A 20491-nucleotide genomic window follows, 5' to 3' on the forward strand; every position below is an offset into this window, starting at 1 on the left:
CCACACTTGCTAGGTGGTAGCTTTTAAATCGGCCGCGGTCCGGTAGTATACGTCGGACCCGCGTGTCGCCACTGTCAGTGATAGCAGACCGAGCGCCACCACACGGCAGGTCTAGAGAGACGTTGTTGGCACTCGCCCCAGTTGTACGGCCGACTTTGCCTGAGATGGATTACTGACAAATACGCTCTCATTTGCCGAGACGATAGTTAGCATAGCCTTCAGCTACATTTGCTACGACCTAGCAAGGCGCCGTATTCAATTGATATTGAGATTCTATTAATGTATCATCAAGAGCGATGTTCTACAAATGTGCATTAAAGTTAAGTATTCCAGAAGCTACGTACTTTTCTTTATAGCATTCATTACGTCTCCTGTTTCAGACCTCACGCCAGCCTGCTTGAGTTTAAGCGCGTGCCTTTCGGCTTCCTCTCATTGTGTCTAGGCTGTCTTGTCTAGACACAACAGTTTTATTAACAGAAATTATTATTCAGAATTAATGCAAACAGTATTGGGAGTGTTATTCGCACAGTTAAACAGAGCCAAAGTCGGATGGTACTAAATAAGTAAGGATGTTTCTCAAACATTATACCCCCATACGTTGCACATGGCGACCCTGGCAGTATAGAACAACAATAGGATCTTTTGATTTTACTATAAAGAACATGTAAGGACAATACAGAACTCAGAGAGCTTATTTAAATAAGTGAAACCGAACTAGTTACTTTAGAAACCTAATAATAGGGCAGTGGCTCCTGTATTCATTAGTATTGTGTTTTTCTTTCAGGATTTTTATAATGAATGTGAGTTCTGCCCTCATATGGGTTGCTCATAACGACGTTGTGCTTACTCGTTGGTTTTGTTGTTGTGTTCAGCGTATTTCGTTAGATGTATTACTGTGATTAGGATTAAGGTTGACTTAATGTCTTTTTTCGTAGGGTAATTGTTTTGAATTAGATGATTATGCGAAGCAAAGTGAGACAGAATAGCACGGGAGTAGGAACAGTGCACCCTGTTACTGCTACCATGACGGTTCATAGGGAAGAGCGGGAACAGCGTAAGGAAATGGGTGATGAAATTGAGATCGAACTACATGAGATAGGCGAGTACAGAATACGATGAGATCGGTGGGGGGGGGGGGGGGGGGGGTCCGTTGGAGACCGACGAACCATTAGAGCCAGAAATACTAGTGCGTGAATTTGAGACCGATAGTCCACCGTTACAGAGACGATATTTCAGTAGACCTGCAATGTTGTTGTTGTTGTTGTTGTGGTCTTCAGTCCTGAGACTGGTTTGATGCAGCTCTCCATGCTACTCTATCCTGTGCAAGCTTCTTCATCTCCCAGTACCTACTGCAACCTACATCCTTTTGAATCTGCTTAGTGTATTCATCTCTTGGTCTCCCCCTACGATTTTTACCCTCCACGCTGCCCTCCAATACTAAATTGGTGATCCCTTGATGCCTCAAAACATGTCCTACCAACCGATCCCTTCTCCTGGTCAAGTTGTGCCACAAACTCCTCTTCTCCCCAATCCTATTCAGTACCTCCTCATTAGTTATGTGATCTACCCATCTAATCTTCAGCATTCTTCTGTAGCACCACATTTCGAAAGCTTCTATTCTCTTCTTGTCTAAACTATTTACCGTCCATGTTTCACTTCCATACATGGCTACACCGCATACAAATACTTTCAGAAATGACTTCCTGACACTTAAATCTATACTCGTTGTTAACAAATTTCTCTTCTTCAGAAACGCTTTCCTTGCCATTGCCAGTCTACATTTTATATCCTCTCTACTTCGACCATCACCACCTGCAATGTACAGAGCGTAAAGTACTAGTCCTAACAGAATGAACAGACGTACTGTATCAGAAAACGATAGAAGGGATCTGCGAGAAGTGCTTTTCTCACATCTTAATTTAGATGGAACGAGAAATGGCCGCAACACGGATCAGAATGGTGAGTTGGCGCGCATTTTAAGCTGTCTAAATGACATGAAAACGGAACTAGGGAACAAAGTAGATAAAACTCAAAGTGAATTAGCCCAAAAACGTACTGAATTGCAAGTGAAATCATCCAGTAACGAAATGAGATAACTAAAACACGCACTGAGTTAGCCAAAACACCTTCGGACTTGGAAACAAAGATGATTAGTATTTAAAGTCAAATGAAAAGTTACCGTGAAGAAATGAAAACGGAGGTTGCGAAAGCGCAAAAACCAGCGCAAGAAGCAAAAATAGTAGTGCGAAGTGCAAAGCAGATTGCACAAGAAACTAGGATGGAAACACGCACGACTGCCAAAGCAGGCAAAAGGGTACTCAACAGAATACATACACCTATCAGGAAGTTAGAAGAGGAAAAGTGACAGTCTTCTAAATTGTCTCCGAAAATCAACAAGCAAGGTATAAAGAAATAGAAACAAGTTTAGAGGAAAGGCTGCGCCTTCTCTTATAAAGGAAAGACGCTTCGATCAGCTCGAGTGCAGAAACACAAGAACAAAGTGAGGACAGGCGCGACACTAATGCAACCCTTGACTCGCTGAACAGAGCGGTCAACAGTCAACACGCGTAATAACGGAGCTAGGTGGCGAAACTAGTTCAAGAAAAATATCAATACCAGTGTGGCCGGGAGCAAGTACGCAAGAACCCGTACACATGCACACAGACGGAAGGCAGTGCGAAGGACGGACGCGACAGACGTCGGTACCGCGTTGGACAGAATCTGCGTCGCAAAACACCGTACCTTATAAGGGAAGAAGGCAAACAACCGAAAGAGATAGAGAGTCAGTGATGCAGTCAGTTTCCAAGTGCATACCACGGCGACGTTGTGACTCCCATGTCACTCATGTGAGCTCGTCACACGCGATCGACCGAGAACTGATAGAGTTGGAGACGGCATTCCATCACGAGCAGTATCTTGCAGTAAATTCCATCATTTCGATGAAGAAGGAAATGCGCTCCATCCTCGTAGTTTCCTGTAACAGTTCACGGAAGCAATACCACCGTATTGGTCGAAACGGAAAATATGGATTTCGTGTGGGCACATCTAGAGGGGATGGTTGCAGAGATGATGAGAAAGACAGCACAGTCATGCAAAACGGACGATGGATTCCGTAATGCTTTCCTGAATCGGTACTGGTCGAGGGTAACACAGGACAGGATCAAGCAAGAACTAATGATGCATAGAGACATGGAAGGGTCAGGCTTTAAGAGCGCAATAAAATTCTTTGACCAAATGGTTGAGAAAAATCACTATTTTGATAGGCCTTGCGGTGACAGTGAAATAATCCGACTGCGTTTTATGAAGCTGCTGCCAGTGTACCAACATTTCCTAGTAGGGAAATGCGGAGATGACATTGAGGGTTTTCGAGCGATAGTACGAGAAGCAGAATTCGTGATAACGCAAGAGCAAACAAAGACAAAGCTTAAACAGAAAGAGAACAGCGACGAGCAGTCGCAAAGTAACAATCAGGAGAATAGTAGTAACGGTAATCCGATAAATAATCGGGAGGGGCCAAATAATTGGCGCAGTAATGATGATCGACAACAGTATAATGGGCAAATGTTCAGTAGAGAAAACGGGCAAAACGGCAATACCGGGATAATACGTTTAATAGCCAAAGTTAACAGGACAGAAATTGGAGCAGTAACTGTGGACACGGGAACCAATTCCAGAACAATCACATACCGCACCAAGCACAAGAGGAAGCACAGGTTGTTGAGATAAGCGCGCCACACCCAGGACCAGCGCGACAACCGAACAGCACGCATAATTGACAAAGACTGGAAGCAGATACGACTACTCCTCCTCCCGGATACCAGACCTGTAACAGTCACATTCTATTGCTAGATTATGATAATGTAGGGGATCTACTGATGGAAGAAGCGGAAATGAAACAAAAACATGATTTATACCCCATGGTAGACATAATAATAGGGGATATTAAACTTAATTCTGGATAGTGGAAGTCACGTGTCCGCTATCTCAGAGCAGCTGTATAAGTCAAGTGGCGAATGTACAAATGCACCATGCTAAAAATTCAGAGGACGAGAATTCGTGGGGCGATCTCAGGCAGAAGCACGGAAATAACGCTTCAGATAAGATTAGAGTTCATGTGCCAGGGTAACCCTCCCGTGGCAAATCTTTTTGTCATGCCCAAGTTGACTACAGGGGTCCTCCTAGAAATGGATTTTCTTACAGAGCAGAAGGCAATAATGGACATGAGTCGTGGTACCACCGTATTAGAAAAAGATGAGGACATCTGTATCCCATTTGATGAGGAAGTCGCAAAAATTCAACTTCTGTACCAATGTTTAAGATTGGAGAATCAGGATAATGAACAAATTGACCAACATTCACCCTACAGCCGAGGGTTAATTAGCAATACCCCGGCTTATACATCAATGTGTGACGTCCATCATGCCACTCATGAAGAATTAAATAAATTAACTGAAACAGTCGAGAGAGATAGAGCAGAATTAGAGGAAATACTCAGACGCAACGCCGAGGTATTTCTACCGAAACCTGGGTCTCTAAAAGGATTTCAGTACCAGTTCCAGGTAAAAGAACACCAACCATTTCGGGTACCGCCCTAAGCTATTCCTCTGATGTATCGAGAAAAAGTACCGCTAGAATTGCTGAAAAGATAGATGATGGTATAATTGAATATACAACATCAACATATAATAGTCCGATGCGGGTCGTGGATAAGGGAGATGGGGGTATCCGCCTTGTCCTCGACTCACGCCAGATAAACACAATCATTGTAGAGGAAACTGACCGGCCAGAGAAATTGGAGGAGCTACTGCAGCTTTTCCGTGGCGTTTCAGTATTCACATCATCGATCTTCGGTTCAGTTTCTGGCAGATTGAGTTGGCGTCAGAGTGTCGAATTACGCAGCCTTCATTGCGTTCGGTCTGTTTCCAGTCCAAACGCCTACCATTCGGCCTAAATATGTCATCTGCAGCATTTATTCACGGTCTGGGAACGATTTTGGACCAAAATCTTCGTGAACGGATAACATGCTATGTGGATGACAATTTGATAGGAGAAAGCAATTGTAGTAGGCACAACGAAGTACCTGGTGCACTGCTAGACAAGATGAGAGCACATGCGGTGACTGTATAGGGACCAATCAGGTATTTTTCTTGAGGAATATCATTTCAGGTGATGGAATATCACCAGATCCAGAGAAGTTGGCGGATACAGCCGAATTCGGCATACCCCAGACTAGAAAAGAGCTTTGTGGATTTTTGGGAGTTGTCAATTTTTATAAAATGTTCATTTATGTAGAGCAATTATCCACCCAAAAACTGTGTTCCATGACCGGCAAGATAACGTTATTTGTGTGGGACGAGATCGCGGACCGAGAATTTCACAGTTTAAAGGCAACTTTAATCACAGCCCCAATCTTGTCACACCCAAACCTGCAGGAAGACTTCTGCATGGCCATAGACAGCTCACAAAAAGGTCTCGATGTTGACCTATTTCAGGAACACATGGAGAATGGTAGGATGACACACAAAACCATCGCCTTCGGATGCAGAGTGCTCTAGAAGTGCGAACGAAACTATTCCGCAACAAAACTGGAAGCTCTGGCGGTGGTCTGGGCATACCAGAAATATAAATATTTCTTATTTGGACGAAATACCCGAGTGTACACAGACCATAAGGCACCTGAGTTTCTTATGACAGCAAAGTTGATAACAGGGAGGCTGGACAGTGGATTTCCGTACTCCGGGAGTATGACTTCACACCAACCTACGTCCCAGGTGTAACGTCCCTCGGATCTTCGGTCTTGGCTAACACTCAGCGGTATAGCAATGAGATTGTTATTTCTTATGTATCGGTATTGACGTTACAAACACAACATTGATGAACTGAACTCGCGACATGTGCGAGATATTTACTTCGCCAAATGTCGTAATTAAATCGTTTATAATCGATGGTTTATCAGTTGCTATTTAAATATTAATGATAAGTTCAAATTAGTTCCAGCGACACCAAATTCCCTATAGACTGGTTGTAACCTCAAATCTATAATCAGTCGTAACAGTGTTATTAATTCCTAAAGTCAAAGAGTTTCTATATAAACGCTGAGCGCTTCAGTCAAATAATATGGCAACACGTTATCTCTATAAATAATATTGTAAAACATGAATGATAAATGCGTGAACTGACACGATATGCTGGTTTATTACGCAATATTAGTCACTTCCTAACACAGCCGTGAGAAAGAAGCTTTCCCACGTGTTGGGGGGAATTATAAATTATATGTTTCGTAACTATCGCCAAATTCCATAGTCCATTAGTTATTACGAATGAAATTGTCTATCTGTGTTCACTTCCTAAATAGTGTTAACTTCAGGTTATCTAATTAAAAGTCATTTCTGTCTAATATATGCAAGTCCTCTATCTGAATTCTAAATAACGTAATATTTTAAGTCAAAATATCGTTTCACTGCGTCATAGTAGATTGCAATAATCAATTCTGAAAAAACAATCTAATTGCGCCTACATATACGAGCATTCAAAAGTATGACCTGCTTCGGCTAACTCTCGTAACGTAGTGACAATGGATTGAATCATCCTTAGCCATTACTCACGAATCTCAAAGAGTATTCACTCGGAGTATTCTTTGGGAACGTTGGTTCTACTTTGCGAATTTTAATTATAATGATTTTGCGATATACTATGATTTTGAATTTTGAGTTTGATTTTACTGGAATCCTACCTTTCTTTCGTATGTTAATAAACTACTAAGATTCCTGATTCAATTACTGGTTAATATCCAAATAATAGTGTTAACTGGAAATTTGTTTGCTTGTTAATTTTTCATTGAATGTGGAACTTGTTCTGGGGAAACCTGTGGGAATTTTTGAGCTAATTTTTGATTTTCATTTCTCGTCCGAGGAAGTGCAATTACACAGGCCCCACAAACATCATCGCTGATGCACTGTCTTGGTATCCCATTAGAGTCACGAATCTAAAGGGTACAGATGCTGAGGACTAACCCTTCTCGATTTACTATATCAAAAAGGTGGATTCCAAAAATTCATAATAACATCAATGAGTAATATACAGGTGAAACAAGATAAAGACCCACACATCCTCAGTGTGAAAAAAAAATACAAAGATAGGACACAGACGCAGATCAGGCATCATTACCCTCTCAGGAAATGAGTGCTTTTCTATACGCGTAAGATGCGTAGCACTGTCTGGGTAGTGTGTGTGCCAGATGACATTGTAAAGAAAGTAATCTAGTACACACACTTCAGTAGTGCTCACTTTGGCCCGAAAAAGTGCTTCTTAAAGTTAAAGAACCTGTGTCAGTTTCGAAACATGGAGCGGAGAATACGCAAAGTACTGGGTGTTTGCAAACATTGTCAAAGAGCCAAAACACTTACAGTACTCACACAGGCACCAATGTACCCGATGGGGGAAACAGCAGTGTCAGATCTCATGGGACCCCTGCTTAGAACATGACGAGGGTATACATACATTATAATTGTAACTGAGTTGAATTCCAAGTTTGTGACGCTGACCCCTCTAAAAAAAGGCAACAAGTACATCCGTCAGCAATGCATTTCGTCGGGACTTCTTGCAGCAAGTGGAGCGCAACAAACGAATGCTCTCATATAATGGTCCACAATACCGTTCACAGAAGTGGCATGACACATTGCAACAGTACAACATCAGGCCGATATACATCACCAAGTACCATCCTAGTTCTAATCCAAGTGAGCGCGTTATTAAGGGCCTGAAGGCTCTTTGCAGAGTATATTGTGCTAAGAAACACGCGACCTGGGCTGTGTACTTGCGAAACTTCCAATCCGTAATCAATGAGTTGCCACACGATTACCCTCCAGTCACAGTGCTAAACAACAGGCACCCTCCGGAATTAATACGTGACATTGTAGACTTCCCACCAAGACCCAGACTTAGGCACAAGGGAATCGGACGTCAAGTACTCCAGAATATAAAAATAGCAGAGCAGAGACGCAAAGAACAAACAGACAAAAAGGCAACAGTCAGGGAATTTCGGATAGGCCAGAAAGTCCTCGTGAAATCCCACCGTCTGTCTTTGCGGCCTATTATGGACCTGTACGTGTACGCAGGATCGCAAATGCGAATTCTGTTGAGCTCGAAAAAGTCCAGAAAATCTCTTGGTGTACATCATGTCACCCAGTTAACGATATATGTAGAAAGAAAAGAATCAATCTGTAGCTGTTAATAAGTTAGTTATTTCGTCTTTCAGTAGTAAGGTACATATAATTCTAATTAAATATGAAATGTAAGTGTACAACTGTGCAATTCATGATTTTGTTTGAGTAAACATGTCAGGGAAGAAAATTTTGGTAAATATCATTGTTGTTAAGGAAAACTGTGCAGTGAATAATTTTGTTTTGAAGGTAGCCGCATTGAAAGCGAGAGCTTTCACGTGGCACACAGCTGAGCTGGGTTGCCCAGGTCCTCGATGGAGCAGAACACTTGGCACAGGGTGGCGGCTCACGGTACTTTACACGGATAATAGAGGCTGTGGTACAATCTCCATACACACCCGCTACAGACAATACTAGTGAACCCCCCCTGAATGACTAAAAGGCCCCATTAGTGAGCACCTCTCACAACGAAACAATTTTCTTTCGACTTCGTAGGACCAAATGCTAGTCCATTAAGCGATTACCTGCAGACTTATCAGTCAAGTTTCCAAAAAGTTTGGGCACAAGTTGTCACTACAGAATTTTATTATTAAATTGGATTCCTTGGGATAGTTTTCGTATTTAAGTTTACGATTTTAATTATATGTTTGCACACGGGTTTTTTTGTACTAGTTGCCATTACCCTGTCGTTTTTTAACTTGTTAACATTGCATAATTTCAATGTTAATTTTGATGTTTTGTGGTAATTTTTGTATTTACTTTTACCATTGTAATTATATGTTTCCACAAGTTTGTTTTGTCTTGGGCACTAGTTGCCTAACCTCTTAGAAAGTTTGGGCACATGTTGCCATTACAGAAGTTCACTATTAATTTTGATATTTTGGAGTAATTTTTGTATTTAAGTTTACCATTCTAATTATATATTTCCACAAGTTTGTTCTATTTTGGGCATTAGTTGCCATTACCCTGTTATAAAGTTTGGGTACAAACTGCCATTGCAGAAATTCACTATTAATTTTACATGTTGTGGGGTTATTTCCAGATGTGTTACCTCAATGTTTTTAAGCATGCTTTTGGACAAGAGTCATTCACATTTGGGAAATCCAATTCTAGCAAAGATTTTCGAGGTACAAGTTGCCATTTAACTTCTTTCAAAATGGATTTAAGCCGTAATTTTTGTACGATTTCATTCGAGTTTTCACACAAGTTGGTATTTGTAATGTCTTACGAAACATATTTTGTTTTACATGGTAACGTTTTCACATAATTTCTTAATGTCTCATCACAGATTTCTTTTCTTTCACATGTTGCCATTTTCATATAATTTAAAATGTTGTGCAGTCTGTTGTCTGTATTTTGATATTTCATTATACTTCTGTTTTATTTTCTGTTCAGTTCATGTAAACAATCTTTACTTTAATGTTTTGATACAGATGTTAGAGTTAAATGTTGGCCACAAAAGGTCCATATTCTTGTAGAGAACACGTGTAGCTCGAATATGCTCTGTTTTTATAATGTTTGCTGGTGATACTGCTTCAGTCCACATTACACCTTTTCAATCATTCAATAAAATGTAAATGCACATCTCATAAGAAAGTGCCAGGTAAAGTTGTTAAGTTGAGCGGTTTGTGATGTTGCTTGTTTTACGATTTAATACAGCTGCGTAAACGTATGCAGACCACCTTAGAATCAATTTTAAGTTAACTCAAATGATCCTGCTAGTCTAGTTGTATAGTTTCATGTCTTGGAAATTAATAGTAAATGTACAGGTCACAAGAATTTATATATAGATAAATCATGATACTGCTGCGTCTCTCGTTTTTTCATTGTTTTCATATCAAAATAATTTTCGAAAGAAACAGCAGATAACGAAATTGTAATATTAGAGAGAGATCATGCTTCATCTTTGCATTTTATTTTAATAATTTTGCTTATTTAAAATTCGTGTCACAATCCATATCAAAATAAGAAATTTAAGAGAGGACAGCTACAGGCAATAAGTGGTCATGCATAATTAAATTTCTAGGTTAATATAAGTGAATATGTGAGAAGGATAACTGAAGTATGTGAGGAACAAATGAGCGCGGAAGCTGTTATGTATGAGGTACGCCTGGGGTAAACAGAGCGAAGGTCAGATAGCACTAAATAAGCAAGTGTGTTTCTTAAACATTATATCCCCGCACATTGTACATATGTGCCAGCACCTGCTTTCTTTAAAATTGGATTTATTACATTATTCTTAAAGTCTGAGGGTGTATCACACATTTTGCTCACCAGATGAAAGAATTTTGTCATGGCTGGCTCTCCCAAGGCTATCAGTAGTTCCAACTGAATGTTGTCTACTCTTGGAGCCTTGTCTTGACTTAGGTCTTTCAGTGTTCTATCAAATTCTTCACGTAATACCGTATCTCCCATCTCATCTTCATCTTTTGGTTACAAAACCATACTTTACAACATAACTCCGTTCAGTGTGAAGCACTTACGCCACCACACAAGAAGGGCGCGCATGCTAGCGTAGTACCTCTCTACTGGTCAGAGTTAGAGTCAACGTCTTGCTGCATCAAAAACCTTCCCATCATCCCCGTACTACTTCTCACAGGATGCATCCTGCATTGGGCCAAACAGATGGAAGTCGAATGTGCGAGATTGGGGCTGTAGAGTAGACGAGGAAGAAAAGTCCAAGGACGTTTTTTGAGCTCTCCTCGGGTGCGCGGACTTGTCTGAGGCCTTGCGTTGTCAAGGAGAAGGAGAAGTTCGTTTGCATTTTGGTGGCGACGAACACGTTGAAGTTATTTCTTCGATTTCCTGGGGGTAGTTCAGCACATTTCAGATTTGATTGTTGCACCATGAGCGGGGACATCAAATGGAAGAACCCTTTCAGAGTATGAGAAGACCGTCGCCATGCCTTCACCGGCTGAGGGTGCGCCTTTGAACTTTCTCTTTGGGGGAGAGATCGTGTGACGCCACTACATGGATTGTCGTTTTGTTTCCGGTTCGATGTTCGATAGAAAACTGTCTCGAATAGCCTTGTAATGCGCAGGCAGTTCCGCACAAATGGTCCTCGATTGCTCTTTATGGTCTTTTGTTAGGCGGCGAGCAACCCGGTGAGCACACACGCTTTGAGTACCCCAGCTGGTAGACGAGTGTATCATCACAACCAATAGAGACGTCCAGTTGAGCAGCGGGGTGTTGCATTGTGAATGAGAGTGTCCGCACGTTCCAACATTGCAGGAGTCACAGCTTTCTGCAGCCGGCCGGCACGTGGCAGATCGGATAGGTTTGCGAGACCCTGTTGCGTTCCGATGACGACAGGGCCCTCGCCCAACGACTCACCGTGCTTTTGTTCACTACCTGGTCTCTGTAGACAAACTGCAAGCTCCTGAGAGGCCCTGGTTTTCCGCCATAAAGGAAACTCAATGACAGTTTTGTGCTTGGAACGTACCTCCGCTACAGACTGCACTATCACGTATTGGAACTTGATGGAATTGTAGGGGCTGAAGCGGGAATATCCCACGATGTCCAACAGCGAAATTAGCATTTTCTCAACCGTAACGGGCCGAGAAAAAATGTGTTGAATTATTTATATAACACCGCTCATATTATCTGGCTGCATCACTTTCTTACAGAAATTGTGTGGAGTCTGTTCCTATCGTTTGTAAAGTGCTGGAATTTTGCGATGTGTCTTGATAGCAAATCTCGTGGTAGTAGTTGTACAGGCGATAGCTTGACTATGTGAAAGTCTACAAATTTCCCCATGCTACGCCAAAATACTGCAGCATTGGAAATCAAGTGCTGGACACATCTAAGTTGTAGTGGCACTCCTGTGCGGTGACGCTCGACTTAGAGGTAAACCAGTTCGAATGTAATTTAGTGATGTTGGTGGTGAATAACTGTCACTGTCAGTACTTGTCCTGCAAGAGGAGTTGAGGTGGTTGCGTTTAGCTCCCGGTTCACCAGTCTTTGCGTCAATGTCCTGAATTAAATTTATAACCTGTCTGCAGTGTCTCATGAAGTGAAGGCATATGACACTGTTGATAGTGATCCATCCATGGGATGGGGTTGTTAAGCTCTACGGCCCTCTTGGTTACTTTAGAGAGAAGTAGGCTATGTGCTGTCATCAGGTTTCACTGGCCACTTCGCTAACACTTAAGGCAGCAGAAGTAGCTGTTCTGATAGTCGCTGCGGCAAACCCTCTTGCCAGTTCTCGTGAAATGGAGGGACTGGTGGAAATCTCTCGAACAAGAGCACTCCGCATTCTTCGCAGGCATAAGTACCACCCGTAAACGCCTCCCTATATCAAAGGCTTCATGGCAGTCACTTTCAAATTCGCCTGGAACAGTCATTGGTTCTGCGGCAAGGCTATAATAATCTTATGCAGGAAGGCAATGGCGAACCACCTCCTCTAGGACCTTGCCTAGTTGGCGGTGTGGGTCTCCCGCATCGTCCCGTACGCTACTAGTAGTATGAGACCTCATTATCATCATCGTTTACCGATGAAGCCACGTTTACAAACTACTGGAACGTCAACTTGTACAATATGCACTACTGGTCACTGGGAAACCCACATTGGCTCCGTCGTGTAGAACATCAACGTCAGTGAAGTATCAGTGAATGGTATGGTACCGTAGAACACGTATTTCATTCATGGCAGTCTTGACGGGCAATAGTACGGGTGATTATTGAGATTTACGTTACCTGGACAGCGTCAAATTAGGTGGTATCAACATGATGGATGCTCTTTTCACAATGCCATGTTGGCAAGAAATGCATAAACCAACAATTCCCAGATCAGAGGGATGGGGAGGGGCAGTCTCGTTAGGTAATGATCCCCCACCACTATGTGTCGCTTTCGACGACTTTCGACGGTTCGCCAATGCCTGACCGAATGCCTTTTTTTTTTAACCACTTGCGTTCTAGTGTCTGTTTGCCATTTGAATTATCGGCCGTTTTAGCGAACGACGCGCGTTTTACTTTTTATCCGTCGTAGCAATAAGGTGAATGACGTTTAATTTTTAAATCGAGACCTCCGTTGTCTCTACGGTATAATTTGCAGACCTTTCTCCAAGAGGAAATTCTTGTTCTTAAGTTTCTTTCCTTTCCACCATTTTGCTTAACGTGTAGTCGCTTTTAACTTCTTTTTCGTATTAGTATCCTAAGGTTCTGACATGGGTGCGTACGACCTGTTGTTTTTGCCTCCTAGAACAAAACAAATCAAAACCAGTTCAGAGATTTCCAGCTCGGCCGATGGACATCATCCCCATGAAATTATTGTCTGGGAACATGTGAAAAATATGGTGTATCAGTGGGTTCCAACAACAGTGGACAACATGAAAGCCCATATTACTGCTGCACATGCATCAATAACACCAGAAACACTGGCAGCAGTGAACCTATCCGCGTTGGATCATGCACAGCGATGTTTCAATATAAATGGCGATTTCTTCAAATATATGTTATAGCGTTACTTCTGTGAGAAATGTAACTGCATACCGGCGAACATTCTGGGTATTTCTGAGAAGACTATTGTACGTTTATGTCGTCGTTTCACCATGCACAAAAGTTCATTTGTAGAGCAGTCACTAAAAATCTACGATGACATTACTGTAGCTGTCATGTGCCATAATGTAACTAATGCACAACTAGCATTCACACGTCTATTAGATCTTTCGTCAACCATTTATTATGTTTACATTCGGTATTTAGTTACCGTTGTGTCGATTCTAGTACTGTAAAAAAAGGAAAACGAGTAAACCCCTTATTTCTCATTATATCTGACAGGGCATCTGATTCCATTCCACTTAATAACAGTATAAATAGCAATAACTACAGCTTTGGTCGCATCTATTACGAGCAACATGGGGTTCACACTTTGATCACGGGATGTGCAATAGCAGTGTGTTTCGGCTATTGCAAGCGTTAACTTCGCTTTGAAATTTTTCGGGATTGTCATTTGATGTATTGTGATGCAAACATAACCATTCTTTTTGTGATCTTTTGTGTTACTCACTGCGTAAGAAATAATACGGGGTGCCCATTTAAAAAAATCGTAAGTTGTGTTCAAAATAATATTTGCTTACGATTTAGAATGTTTCGCTGTACTTTCTTTCATGAGACGTTATCTTATATTCATATCCGTGAAAGTTGCTTTCCAGAATCTGTTGTTGTTCCAGAGATATTTGCACTTACGCTTAAGTAGGGCCACCCTGTGCATGAAACGTAGTGCCAAACGCAAAGCACATAGAGACCAGTAGCGGTGACGACAACAACTGCCATCACCAAATGGAGTCGGCATCTAATATAGTGCACAAATGACTATCAGAAAATGTAACCAATAGGATCATACACTGAACATCGATTATCTGCTATACAATTTGAAAACGCCGGAAAAGATCATGCACGCATAGTATTTTTTTTAAGTATCTGATGCACAAAATAACAATCAATAAAGTACTAAAACATACAGTTTCATGGTACAATTACTAAGCATAGAGCAGGTACCACAAGTTAATTTGTATGAGGATATATTCCACGCTCACATTGTAATCATTTATGAACATAAATCATTTTATTTCTGTATTTTATATGTTCCATCTTGTTGGACTTTACATCTTATTGATAGATGCTCTATGTTTTGTAATTGTAGCAACTAACACCCCACCTGAAATATGTATATTTGTTGTATTATTTACTGTTATTCTGTGAATCACATAAATTTTAAAAAATAATATGCCTGCAGGCTTCCTCTATGACTTTCAGTGTATTATCTCCATTTTTCGATACTTATTAATGCGTTGTATTAGTGGCCAACGCAATCTGGTGGTGGCAGTTGTTTTCCTCACCACTATTGATCTCTATGTACGTTCATTTTGCCACAAGGCTTCATATGTGAACTTTTTCCAATGCCTTAGTGACCTCTGACGTGTGGCTGTCTAGCTTGTTCTTCTCATTTCTTTGCAAGTATTGATGCAACTGCAATCATTGTGCATATAATTGTTTTGTGGAATTTCTCATTGTAATTCCTCCTTTTATTTTTAACATGTTCTGATGATCCACTGAAGAGTGTCAGTAAATTAAATTACGCACTAGATTTTTCATAATTTAATTTCTCTTGTTTCATAATACTCAACGTTCTTGAGGAGCTCTGATCAAAATTTCAGACAATGTAAGTTGAACCACAGATTGTAGCCCCGTTCACTTTGCGTGAAAGTATCAAACCAACTGGTGGCGTCCTCTTGCACGATGCTCTGCGAGTTTGCGTTCAAGTGGAATAATTTAGTCGCTGGCCACTGATTTATTTTCGCGCGGTCGCAACAGCTTCCTTAGGACGCCACCTATGAGTTCGTGGACCCTGGTCCACTGCCGCTATGGGACTTCACTAGTCGCTACAGAAACTCCGAGACGACGAAGGAGTAGGAAAGTTTGACGCCATTAGGAATGAAGAAATTGTTTAAGATATTTCAGCAAGTTCCTTAATATTTTTTTATTGCAAGTGCTACGCTCAAAATGTCAGGTTAATAGATACATGATAGAGAAGCGACGGTGTGCATGCGATGGTGGAAATGCAGGGGAGGGTGGAAGGTGACAAAGCCGAAAGCACAGAAATGAAGGGATTCAAATATTGATAAGATGATTTGAAGTTCTTCCAATTCTTCCTGGAATACTTTTCTGGATCTTCATAAGAATTTCGACAAGGGCACTCCTTTGTTACTGTGAAAGACTAGAAACCCTACTGCAGCTCTAATTCCCGAGGGCTTCGAAAACGTCCTTAAAACTCCAGATCCCTGAGAAGTCACTATCAAAAAGATATTAATAGTAGTTTTTCCGGAAACTATATTGTAATTTAGTTCTCAATGAAATTAAAATTAGGTACAATATTGCGGAAGAACTTGAAGTGTTAGCCGTCGTTAGCAATGTCGTTCCCTGGCGGTAAATTATGTTCTACCTCAGTGGTAGTCAAACGTTTTTGCTCAGGGGCCAATACTGATATTGTTGGTCGGCATCTCGGCCCGCATATTTACCGATCTTATTCTTAATTTTTGACTTGCATAAACTGATATGTTATGAACTGCCAACATGCTAGCTAGAGTAAGTGCGTGACACGTTGCCCGAAGACCCCCCAGTAATGATCGTCAAAAATCAGCGTCATTGGGAACGCTCCGTGTCGACAGTTCGTTTCAGGCTGCAGCCACCCTCATCAATCCCAAACTTGTGACACTGTAGTTACCTGACAAAGTGTTGTTTGTTGTCTGTGTGAGCAGGTGACTAACAGATTAATAATAGTAGCTGTACTCACATCTAAACGCATTACAGTATGAAATTTGAGACGCAATCAAAAATTATTTCTATATATGTTGAATGTCATTTTTTCTCCCTTTATGGTATTACAACAGTTTTAATTACTTTTATGTTCCTTGCTGCAAATAAATAAAGCATTTGAGTATGGCCATCTCTGTAATGTGCATTGACAAATACATATTACTTCCGTGTCAAAATTAATATCGCGGTAGCTGATCGATATGAGTGGCAGTTGTCAGTACTGGAAGACAAACAATAAAACATTCCCCTTCCCTCATCCTCTGACCCCGCAGTTGCCCCGCTAGTTACCCATCCACCCCTCGGGTAAGCTCCAGTTTCACTTTGCTCATGCAGAATCCACCAACACATTAAGCACATCCTGAACTATTACTGTTTCTATATGTATTTTTGTTTGTTGCTGACCAGGAAAACTACAATCTTTAAGGAGCTACTAACGTAACTTATTTCAGTACGCGCAGTCGTGATTACATTTAAATTGCTTATTTTTATTTTTAGATGAACAGTTTCGATCTTCTGAAAGATCATCTTCAGATATATCTGTGCAGGCGTGGAGCAGTGTTATCCACGCCTACACTGATAGACCTACTCCACACCAAAGTTCCTTGCGGTCATCAAGGGATGTAAGAGCTGAAGATGATCTCTTAGAAGATCTAAGACAGTCATATAAAAATAAGCAGCTTAAACGCAATCACCACAGTGTGTACTGAAATAACTTATAATATTATAAAGATCGCTTTTTTTGCATGGAACAGTGTTCCAAACAAATTTTTAACTAGTAACGTCGGTTGGCCGGCCAGAGTGGCCGAGCAGTTCTAGGCGCTACAGTCTGGAACAGCGCGACCCCTACGGTCGCAGGTTCGAATCCTGCCTCGGGCATAGATGTGTATGATGTCCTTAGGTTAGTTAGTTTTAAGTTGTTCTAAGTTCTAGGGGACTGATGCCCTCAGAAGTTAAGTCCCATAGTGCTCATAACCATTTGAGCCAGTAACGTCGGTTGACGTTCTTGGGTTCAGCTGTTACTTGCTAGCTGCTTGTTATTGTAAAATACGGCTGTGTACCGCGAGCCGCACGGATACTTGATTCTGGCCGCATGCGACACGCGGCCGCAGTTTGTGTGCGACTGCTCAAGAGTCTCGCCAACTACGACTCGAGGAGAACAACATATGAGCGAAGACCCTCGCCCAATGGTTCCGCAATAACCGGAGACCACACCTACAACCTCCAGAGATGGTGCAACAGCCTCTACACCACAAAACCGTCCTTGCTATTCACTTACTTCATTCAATTTACGTCTTCTTATGCATTTCATTTGCGTGTTTCTATGGAATTTCAAGTAGAATGATAATCATCGCATTTCTTCAATTTAAATGCTGTTATTTAGCAACTGTTACATCGAGACCTGTGTTTATGATAAACAACTCATACACAATCAAATAATTTTTTTTTCTTAAAACTGCACATATTTGTCAGTAAGGTGTCTGTCGATGCCTGTTTGTATACAAGAAGTGTAATAGTAGTAGTAGTTGTTGTTGTTCTTGTTCTTGTTGTTGTTGTCGTTGTTATCTTCAGCACAGAATGGTTTGATGCAGCTTACTGCGCAAGTTTATCTTATTCAAGCCTCTTCATAACAAATACAACCTACATTTGTTTGAACCTACAAACCGTAATCAACTTTTACCCTGCCACATCTTTCATTACCAGTTTGACTAACCGTTGATGTCTGAGGTTCGGTTGATAGGACAGATCCTGAGGCATCAACGGTTAATGATACTGGCCCTATCAACCAAACCTTTCCCCACTCAAGTTATGGCATAAATTTCTTTTCCCCCAAATTCTGTTCTGTACCTTTCCATTAGTTACCCAATGTACCCATCTAATCTTCGAAAGTCTTCGGTAGCGCCATACTTTTTGTTTGAACTGTTTGACGTCCACGTTTCACTTTCATACCTGGGAACACTCCAGACAAATACTCTTAGAAAAGTTTTAAATCTACAAGGTGTACAACTTTTCTTCCGCCGTTTGCCGATAGGTGACGACAACGGTAAGTAGCGGTTGAAAGAAACAGATCGTTGACGTCAAGCAGTTAACTTGGACCTCGGTCAACATAACCTCATTCAAACATTAATCGATTTGTGTCTGCATCATAAAGTTGTTTCTGACTGAAAATGTCAGTTTACGAACTTAATTCTCGTCATTTGCGGGAGGTGTTACTGTTTTGTTGCAATATGAAAAAAAACAGCGGCTGAGTCTCATCGAATGCTCTCAGGTACGTATGGTAAGGACGATATTAGTGAAAGAACGTGTCGTGAGTAGTTTTAACGCTTCAAGAAATGTGTTTTTAACATCATAGACCGGCATAGTGGTGAAAGAGAGAATGTTTTCGAACGTCCAGGGATTGAAGACATTGCTGAGTGAAGGCTCGCGTCAGACTCAAGAAGAATTGGCACGATTAATGGGACTGACACATCAAGCCATTTCAAAACGTCTCAAGGCTATGGGCATGATTCAGAAAGAAGGAACTTGGGTCCCGTGTGAGCTAAAACCAAGAGACGTTTGTGTATATGACGGTAGTATCTGTTCCCGAAAGAACAGTTACCGTGGATGACCATGCTGCTTTGCTAGAAATGAAATGATAATCAAATGGACACCCTAGCTGCAAACAGGCTTTGATGTACTTCATTGGGGACATGTTGAAAATGTGTGCCCCGACCGGGACTCGAACCCGGGATCTCCTGCTTACATGGCAGACGCTCTATCCATCTGAGCCACCGCGGGCATAGTGGTGCACTACGAATGTAGTGGTGTGGACATGTCGGGAATGTGGACCTCACGGGGAGCGTGCAAGGGATAAGTCCCTGCAGACGCACTATCCTCTGTGCCCGCGGTGGCTCAGATGGATAGAGCGTCTGTCATGTAAGCAGGAGATCCCGGGTTCGAGTCCCGGTCGGGGCACACATTTTCAACATGTCCCCAATGAAGTTCATCAACGCCTGTTTGCAGCTAGGGTGTCCATTTGATTATCATTTCATTTCTAGCAAAGCTGCATGGTCATCCACGGTAACTGTTCTTTCGGGAACAGATACTACCGTCATATATAGTTAAAATATGGCTTCCCGGCCATTGACCTTCTTGTGCGAACGCACACGCTATGCCCGAACTCGTACGGGACTTGGTAGATTAATCTGCCACGAGTAATGAGTATGATGGGCAAACATCTATTAGGTGCACTACGAATGTAGTGGTGTGGACATGTCGGGAATGTGGATCTCACGGGGAGCGTGCAAGGGATAAGTCCCTGCAGACGCACTATCCTCTGTGCCCGCGGTGGCTCAGATGGGTAGAGCGTCTGCCATGTAAGCAGGAGATCCCGGGTTCGAGTCCCGGTCGGGGCACACATTTTCAACATGTCCCCAATGAAGTACATCAACGCCTGTTTGCATCTAGACGTTTGTGTGTTTGTGAACAGTTGCTTCAGAGGCGAAAACGGAAGGGATTTCTGCATCGCATTGTGTCCGGGGACGAAAAATGGGTTCATTACGATAACCTTAAACGCAAAAAATCATGGGGATATCCCGTCCATGCTTCCACGTCGACGGCCAGACCGAATATTCACGGCTCCAAGATCATGCTCTGCATTTGGTGAGACCAGCTCGGCGTCGTGTACTATGAGGTGTTAAAACCAAGTGAAATAATCACAGGTGCTCGTTATCGAGCGCAATTAATGCGTTTGAGCAGAGAATTAAAAGACCAACGGCCTCAATACAGCGGGGGCACGATAAAGTGATTTTGCAGCACGTCAACGCTCGACCCCGCGTTGCTAAAGAGGTCAACACGTACGAGTACTTGGAAACGTTAAAATGGGAAGTCCTACCCCACCCGCCGTATTCTCCAGACATTGCTCCCTCTATCACCTGTTCAGATCAATGGCGCATGGCCTGGCTGACCAACACTTCCTATCTCATGAATAAGTCACAAATTGGATCGATTCGTGGATCGCTTCAAAAGATGAACAA

General features: G+C 41.9%; 2 non-coding genes across 2 annotated transcripts; one reads left to right on the plus strand and one right to left on the minus strand.

Moving 5' to 3' along the window:
• Positions 1–19179: 19179 nt before the first annotated feature.
• Trnat-ugu (transfer RNA threonine (anticodon UGU)) lies at positions 19180–19254 on the minus strand. Its single transcript has one exon. It is a non-coding gene; the product is annotated as a tRNA-Thr (tRNA).
• Positions 19255–19795: 541 nt separating this feature from the next.
• Positions 19796–19870, plus strand: Trnat-ugu (transfer RNA threonine (anticodon UGU)). The gene has a single exon. It is a non-coding gene; the product is annotated as a tRNA-Thr (tRNA).
• Positions 19871–20491: the final 621 nt, after the last annotated feature.

This window comes from Schistocerca nitens, chromosome 9 (assembly GCF_023898315.1).
Source record: "Schistocerca nitens isolate TAMUIC-IGC-003100 chromosome 9, iqSchNite1.1, whole genome shotgun sequence".
Taxonomy (NCBI): domain Eukaryota; kingdom Metazoa; phylum Arthropoda; class Insecta; order Orthoptera; family Acrididae; genus Schistocerca; species Schistocerca nitens.